Source organism: Euprymna scolopes, chromosome 11, assembly GCF_053919585.1.
Source record: "Euprymna scolopes isolate OS-2025 chromosome 11, ASM5391958v1, whole genome shotgun sequence".
NCBI classification, from domain to species: Eukaryota; Metazoa; Mollusca; class Cephalopoda; order Sepiida; family Sepiolidae; genus Euprymna; species Euprymna scolopes.
In genome coordinates, this window is record NC_136492.1 from 124,304,519 (window position 1) to 124,314,518 (window position 10,000).

Sequence of the window (10,000 nt, forward strand, 5' to 3'; positions counted from 1 at the left end):
ATTTAAATGCGATTTATGTATTCAGCATAGTCGGAAACCTATACGAGCCGTCATTTAAAAGAAAATTTTGGAGGTGGACCTAATCTAAAAAAAAATACCCCAAATAGATAAAACTTTAATTAAGCTTGGAAATACGATTTTTAAAAATAGCGCGGATCAGTAAGTGCATTAGCACTCATTAATCGACTCACGTGACCGTATTAACAAATATTATCAAAGACAAGATATGTTACTTTATTACCGAAATGGATAATTTTTTTTTCGTTTTCTTAATGCAAAATTTGTATTCTGCTCAAAAAAGCAGCGTTTACTGTTATATTTTAAAATTACAAATGGCGGCAGGCTGTGTTAACACATTAGGTTTGGGAAAATGAGTTAAAACAAAAATATATAGAAAATACCGTTAAAAACTGCTGAATACATGTCTGCTATGGACCAGTTACATATATTGAGTGAGTTCCTGACATTATTTTGTATATTTTTTTTTAGTTTTAACTTATTTTCCCAAAGTTTATGTGTTCAACAGTCTGCCGCCATTTGTATTTTTCAAATATACAGATAAACACTACATATTTTTAAACCGATGAAACATTTTACACTAAATAAAACCACTAAAATCTTATCCAGTTAGGTAGAAAAGTAACTTATCTTGCCTTTGATAACATTTATTTGTTAAATATATTTTTCAACAACTTTTTCGTTTCTGTGTTTAGTAATACAAACCCGTTTTATTTCCTATAACGTTTAGTCGGCTCTAAGAACAGTGTTTATCAGTGTATTTGAAAAAAAATATAAACGGTGATGGACACTGTTGATTATGTTAAGTTTGAGAAAATAATTCAAAACTAAAAAACTATACAAACCACTATCAGAAACCCACCGAATAGGTCAGCCTATGTCACGATAACATATAATCAGTAGGTGTCTGACATTGTTTTGTATGGTTTTTAAGTGATTTTCCCAAACTTAACGTATTCAACAGAATCCGCGACCATTCGTCTTTTTCAAATACATAGATAAACACTGGGGTTTTGAGCCGATTAAACATTTTACATTAAATAAAAACACTAAAACATCATCCAGTTAGATAGAAACGTAATTTACCTTACCTTTGCTTTCATTTATTCATTTTTTAATAACTTTTTCGAATCTGTGTATAGTAACAACCCCCTTACCAAAATATTAATTAAAATCTCACATTTTTAATACAATAAAAAAGAAAACTATTTAGCGTTTCCATGGTTTAGCAACTTTAAGCTTAATCCACTGAATGCTGGTCGAGCCTAAGCCATGATTGATGGTAACGCCCGAGGATCCGGATCCAATTCTGCAAGAGTACCATATTTTTTTTTCGCCTTTTGTTTTTTTAACTTTTTCTAGTGGAGTGATGTACTAAGAATATAAGAAACATTAGAATTTTCCATTACACGAAATGAAGCCACAGCAACACGTGGAAGGGTACAGCTTGTGTATATATATATATATATATATATATATATATATATATATATATATATATATATATATATATATATATATATATATATATATACAATTATTTCTATATATATATATATATTGTATGCATATATACCCATATATATATATATATGCATATATTTATATATATATATATTGTATGTATATATACCCATATATATATATATATATATATATATATATATATATATATATATATACACATATATTTATATATATATATATTGTATGTATATATACCCATATATATATATATACATATATTTATATATATTGTATGTATATATACCCATATATATACATATATTTATATATATATATATTGTATGTATATATACCCATATATACATATATTTATATATATACATATATTTATATATATATATTGTATGTATATATACCCATATATACATATATTAATATATATATTGTATGTATATATACCCATATATATATTTATATATATACATATATGTATATATACTGTATGTATATATACCCATATGTATATATATATATTTATATATATATATATGTATATATATATATATATATATATATTGTATGTATATATACCCATATATATATGTATATACATATATGTATATATATATATATATATATATATATATATATATATATATGTCCAGGCACTGTGAATTCTTTTATATTTCTTTAGACAAGCTTAACCTTATAAAGCATCCAATCGTACAGCGTATTCAATAATAATGTAACGTTTCACTAATTGCGAGTAACTACATTTTCCCAAAAGCTATGAAAGACCCATTCTGAACGAAAAAATCAGAACAAGAAAAAATAAATTTCTATTAAGTAAAGAAGGAAATGGTTTCACAGAGACTGATTGGGAAATATCTATTAACGCTTAATTAGACCTGAAATAGAAAGAAAAGAAAAGAATGCTGACAATATGAAATTACAATCTGTTAAATCAAATAAAGCGAACATGATTATTCTCAGCAGCTCTCATACGTTTGATTAATTTATGTTAAGTGTTATTTTTATTAGAATTCTTCTATTTTTAGTTCTTATACTAATTAATACAGGTATTTCCGTAGAATATCAATATTTTAATGATTTTTTTTTTATTATATTTATTTACTACCTACATTTATAAGGTCATTGTTTATTTATCTCTCATGGTGGGTTTAAAAAAAAAACATCATTCATTAATATATGTTCAATATAGTCAATGTGTTCAATGCTTTCCTTCCATCATCCAATGGGCCTCTTACAATTAGAGATATGTTTCTATCGTCTAAACATTGAATCAGTGCTGCAAAACCAGTCGCGTTCTTTTCGAGAAATTCAATTTTATTTGGATTCTCTGTTTGAGATTAAATGACTTTGTGTAGTTTTCGAAGCCTTATATATCCCAGAAATTTTATCTGACACAATTCGAATTTAGATTCTGATCTGTCAAAGAAAAGACAGTGACTTAGCGCATATCCTGTTAAGTTTTGAGGCATTGGGTTGAAGAAAGATGGCGGCGCAGTTCAGATCAGTAACCAAGATGGTGGCCAAGAACCAAATGTGGTTGGTGGTATACTTAACGGCGAACTGATTGAATACCAAATTTTACAATTTTATAATTATTTTTAAATGTTTTCATTGGTTGTTTTGCACAGCCGTTGGTTAGAAAAATCATAGGTCCATTTGGAGTCCAAAACATTTTACAGGTATATGCTTACGACAGCTCGCTCTATAACAGACACGATAGGAAAACAAATCAACACATATCTAAGAAATGACAGAAAAACTAGAGAATGCCATCCGATCCGTAGTGGAATGGAGACAAAAATGTATGGCCACCTATAATGCTGCCAAGACTAAACTTGTTATCCTTAAATAATAACAAGAACCCTTCCCTACCGCCAATAGCAATGGCGAATGACTCTTTATCTGACCGTACATCTTTTAAACTCCTTGGCTAACGTTCACAGATAATATGAGGTGGAACAATTACGTTGAGAATATGTATATGTATTTACTTGTCTGCACTTTTCCTGTCTTATTCTCCCCACCCCTTTTCGATTACAATTGAAATAGGCTAAATACTGCTCACCAATACTACAAAGAAAAATAGCGATAAAAACCAAAATGCCGGGAATTATTTTTTCTATTAAAATAGATAAAGTTAGGACTTACTTTAAGTAATATACTTAATATATACAATTACTGCAAGCTTGATTATATTGAAAATGTTTGCTTCCTAGCTAGCCAATCAAACAATCTAATATAGTTGGTCTTATTTTCAATTATATTGGAAATACAATAAAGTGACAATAGAAAAGAAAAAAATCACCTATGATAACAAACCTCCTTAATTAAAACCTTGAATAATTATCTAAACTCAAATCTAAATTAATATTAAGCCGACTTTACAAATTGATAATTGTAAATTATTCGGTGTTAATTATAAGGTGAAGCCCCAATTATTCAAAGTCAAGATAGATAACGCCAAAAACTTCCACCCATTAATATGGGAGGTGGGATTATCATCAAAAGTGTCCTGAATTGATAATTTAGCACTGTACTTTACTACTCAGATATAAATAAGTCACTTGTACGCATGCCCCTTCTCCCCCCCTCTTTTTTTAATGGATAGTAGATAATACAATGGAGGTGTTGTCGGCAGCTCAAATAAGTCTCGCTTCTCCTTTTTTGCCCCCCAGCCCTCATTCAAATGCGTTATTTTTAATGCAAAGGGTGAAGAAAAAGCTGGTTTAAAGGTCGATAGCACTTGGTTAACAGTAGTGTGAGATGCCAGAAGTTTTCTACCTCTATGTCTAAGGATTGCTGCTTACAGTACGATGTAACATTTATTGGTTGTTCTAAATAAAATTAGCCGTAAACTTATTTCAATATGCTTTAATATTCTCTTGTAAATATACGATTACAGAACAAAATAAACAACGGCTACACTCTTTTTTTGTCGAAAAATATCAAAGATAACATTGTTTACGGAAAAATAAAATAATATGAATACAACAAATCTTATTATGTACAAAAATCGTTTCTCTTAAATGTTATTTGATTCTCTTAATATTAAAACAAGTATTTGAAATTCTCTTAAATTGTAGTGTAAAGTATTTACCTTTCTATCTTAATAATCATAAACGTAATTAGCATTTAATCAGAATTACTTACTAAATCTTAGGTATAGCGATGATATAGGTAATACCAGCGAAATGATAACGATGACACTTCTATATTAAGCGATCACCTGACAATATAATAAACGTGCTTTAAATTTTCAAACAAAATTCCAATTTACATTATATTTCTTTCAATGTTAATGACACACATATGTTTGCAGCTAATTCCGAGCGATGGTTTGTTGCGGTATAGTTACTGCTAACAACAGCACGTTTGTCAAAGTCAAGTAAATATCTGAAGAAGAGATATTTCTCGAAATATTATATTACACGGCAATACCACCAGACCGACTTTCCCAGGTGACCATTGTGCAAATATAAATACACTACGTATAAGAAATATGCATATGTACACTTTATTTTTAAGTTGTATTAATAAATTTCTCACCTGCTTCAGCTTGTCTTTTCGTTACTTCTTCATTGTACCGCCTGCTACAATTCTATTTAACTACACATATATTTTTATATTATTATTGTTGCATGTATTGGATGATATATTTTTTAATGATTTTAAATATCAATTCAGAAGATACAGACTTGGAGAGTGATTGGATCTTTTTTCGTCACTATTGTAAGGGTCCATTCATAATATTAAAATTGTATTTAGAAATGACAGCTTAGTATTTGAATATGTAAATAAAAGTACAACTATCTATATAAAAGCCAAGTACGTCCAAGGATGGACTACTGCTGCCACATCTGGGGCAGGAGCTGCTAAAACAACCTATCCTGCTTGAAATAGTATAAAATAGATTTCGATGATTGGTAGGGGATACCCTCTTTTCTTCCCTGCAACCTCTTTCCCACAGAGAGACGCAGCGAGGCTATCTTTGTTTTATCGTTATTTCCATTGTAAGTGCTCGTCTGAGCTCAATTATCTGGCCCCCACTCGCCAATCTTTTTCAAAAAACACCCGACTAGCTGAAACCACCGAAAATAATTTCCCCCACTCCTTACCTGTGCCTTAAACAAAACGTAGATTCCATGAACAAGTCTTCTTTCGCCTGTGGAACTCTGCTTCGCTTGTCTTTTTCTTCCGGACTTCAACCTGGATGTCTTAAAGTCCAACACAAACAAATTCCTTATGAACCGCCCCCTTATGTTATGACACTTTTCAATTCTACAATACTATAACTACACTATCCAATTAATTTCTGCACACACAATAACTCTTATCCCTGGGGGGCACTTTGACCTTGAGAAGTGGTTAACGTCATGTAAAAAGAAAGTTTATACACGTAACACTTCATTTAAATCCTGCTGCGTTTAGTTTTTACGATGAAAATAAATTGGTCCTGATTTATGGTCATCAGTTTTAGATTACAAACATCTTTGATAAGATATATCGTTCCTATAATTGATGAAATGGTTTCGTAGTTTTCAATAAATACACTTGTTTTCCGGAATAAATACGTATTCAAAATTAACTTTACCTTCATTGCTTGATGTTTCAAAAATACTTATAGACACAACAGTAACACTATTGCTAAGATACATATTCACAGACGAAGTCGCTATATAGCAGAAAAAAGTAATAAATAAAGCATTTATAACTACACAGATTAAAAGAAATATCAGGAATTTAGACACGTTATTGATATAAGTATACATGCTAATCTTTCTATAAATAATGATTAAACTAAATGTACGATGTAATCCTCCACGGAATTCAATTATAAAAACAGACAGTTGGAAATAAGTTCCAAAACTGCGTAAACGAATTTTACGTTTTCAGAGTATGAAATAAAAATATATGGTTATGTTACCATTGGCAAGTATTGCGTAAAAAGGACTCTTAGATGCAATAAACTAATACAAAATTCGATCATCTACAAGACACTAAGTCCTTGAATTAAAAATGCTAAGACGATCGTCATTGCTTACCTCCTAATAGCTATATAATGACGAAATTTATTCTAATGTTTGTACTGATGTAACAAAAATAAACTTTCCTAATGACACGAATTAGCTTTTGTCAGGAAACATCTTTACAAGAAGTTATACAGAGTTACTTCCACCTGTACGACTGTAAAATGCTTCCTCTTCTAGAAACTTCCAATCTGTATAATGGCCGTTCAATATTAGAAATCAGTCCATCAAATTACAATATTCACAATCAAATTACTATGTTCACAATCAATCAGATACGCAAAATCTTAACAGGTGACTTACTTCCCCGAACATTTAAACATATATCGTGGCTTAGTTTTTTTTGCATAGTTAAATGTATGTATTTACCACACATTTATTTCTAAAAGGGACACTAATAGCAAATATACAACATATTATCTCACAAACTAAATTTAAAAAATATACATTTGCCCGTAATGCGGCCAATTATTCATTACTTTATGAAGCAGGTTCATATAAGGATAATGATGTGAGGAATTAAAAAATGACTATAATTCATTAAACACATAAAAAGAAGTCATATGGTATATTTCCCAGCCCGATTGATATTCCGCCTTATAATTAGTGGTTCATTAACTTTATACTATACTAATCATTTAATATCTATGTGCATTTATTTCCACTCAATTGTATCCTTGTAGCATATAATATATATCCTAATCTTCTGTGTCTTTATATAAAAGGCTTACACAATTTTCAATCTATTTATATTATTCTCGCTTTCTAAGACTTTAGTATTTTAACCACGATATTTCGGAATTCAGAATGATTGAAGCTATGCATTTTTTTAAATGTTGCGATATTGAACTGGAGTGGAAGAGAAGGGGAGTTAGTCTTTGAGACAGAGTGTTTGTAGTATAGATTATGGAGTTTGCTGATGTAAGTGATAAGGTAAGTGGGTGTAAAGTAGAATGTTTTTTTCCAAGAGATTTGCATTATAGATTTATCGTTTTTCTGTTTATAGACGGGGTCAGGGCACGCTGTTGTTTGGATTATCTACACGTACCCACCCACTTACACACTTATACACACACAAACGCAGCCCCGTTTGTTTAATTCTTTATTTTTTTATTTTTTTTATTTTTGAACACTACTGTCGATTTTATTTGATGTATACAAACATATAATGTTGAAAAAATAAACAAAATTAAATAAAATAACTAATCATACAAAGAATATAGTTTTGATCATCATTTACTATTTGTTTCCTATTTTGGTTCAAACATATTAAAATATTCGGATTGTTCTTCTTTTTTCTTCTCCCATACCCATCCACATATATAGTCATACATACGCACACACATACCTACACACATGCATACATACATACATACATACACACATTAACTGGTAGGTATAGGGTGAAAAAATGTTTCGAAATTAGAAGCCATGATAAAAATTGAAAGCTCGATATGCCGGTTAGAGAAATCAGAGATTGATAACATTTCATGTGGGAAATGAAACTGAAAGATGCATTGCAATGCTTAAACCAGGAGTTTAATTATAGTAAAAACATCAACAACAACAACAACAGCAATAACAATAACAACAACAACAACAACAACAACAATAATAATAATAATAATAATAATAATAATAATAATAATATATATATATGTACATGTATATATGTGATAATAGCAATAATAGTTCTAATAATAATAGTCATAATAAGGATGACAACAATAATAATATAATAATAGCGATATTATTAAGAAGAATAGTAATTATAGTAGTCATAATAATAATGATAATATACATAGTAATACTAGTAATAATGATAATAATAATAGTGCTAATAATAATGATAATAATAATAATATTACTAATTATTTTGGTAATAATAATAATAATAATAATAATAATAATAATAATAATAATAATAATAATAATAATTATAATAATAATAATGAACTAAATCCGATATATCTTCATAGAGGAATAGTATAGTATATAGGGGTTGTGAGGGGGAATAGAAGGCGCACCCATGTCTACAACTGTGCATTTGTGTGCGCACGTGTACGCTCTCAGAAAATGGGCTTAAATATATGTCGGAAATTAAAATATATGGAAGCTAAAAAATAAAATTAAATTAAGTAAAAGGCCTTACGGAAAAATAAACTAACTTATAGTGGGGAATGCTAAACCGTTCTTACACCATGCATACTCACTCTGTCATGTGCCCAGTGGAGAAATATCTTCGGTAGGTTTTTAGTTTTTTTACGAAAAGAGTACTCATTTAGCGGTCCCAAATCTTTATTGAATCCGGAGATGTGCGTATTAAGTCTTAGGATGTTTTTTTTTCATGGTGTCTTCTTTTTGTCCGAAAGTTGGAGGCTGTAATACGCATTGCTTGTTGTCTATGCTGTGGTCTGCGAGGGTGTAGTGCATTGCTATTGTGTACTGCATGGATTTGTTCTAACTATTTATTTGTGGTTGTTAAAACACAAGCGGATCTCTCGCCCTGTTTCCCCCATGTAATTACCCTTTGGTCATCTGGTACAATATATAAAGTAAACTATACTGTGACTATAGCAGGTTAGCAGAGAGCGGTTAAAGGTATTGTTTGTGCCGAGAGGTGTAAATGTATCGCTAGTCTTACTGTGTTTGCACTCATTGCACCTGGGTTTTTACATGTTTTGTTTCTTAGTGGTGCGAGAGTGGTATATATATTGTGGATGTTAGTAGTGACAGTTGATTTGGGGGCTGCCTTCTTGCACTGAGTAGAAGAGGGGTGTATATTGTGTTGAAGGTGGGGCCATGGTGCAGTTGGCTGAATACTTGTTTAACGGGTTTGTGGAATTTTCTGTGTTATTGTTGTTGTCAAATACCATTGCCATGTTTGGGAATGGTGTGTTATGTTTATATGTGAGTACATTTACCCTGCTTATATGTTATGCTTTCCTAGTTGATTCTTCAATTATTCTTTGGGTGTAATTCCTATGAAGATGTAGTGGAGCAGGATTCCTACTTGTTTTTCGTATTCGATAGGGGCCGAATAGATCCGTTTGACACGTAGGCACTAACTGTGTACAATATTTTTTTTATGTTGATAGGGTAGCAACTACTAGAATTAAGGTAAGCCATAGGTGGGTTTGGTGTACAGTGATGTGATTATGTAATTGTTTGTGATGTTTACTAAAAGGTCTAAAAATGGGATGTGTGTGGCGGAGTGTTCTGTTGAGAATTTTATGCTTGCTTCCAGCTGTGTATGTGGAGATAGAAGTCCATCAATGCCTCTTCGACATGTGCCCAACTGAGTATGATGTCATCTATGCACCTATAATAGTGTAGTGGTTTTAGGTGGTAAAGGTGAATGATTCTGTACAAATATGTCTATCTTGTATGTCGGCGTAACTGGGAGCCATCTGTGTTTACATGGCCGTGCATTTAATAGGTAGGTAGTGTTGGTG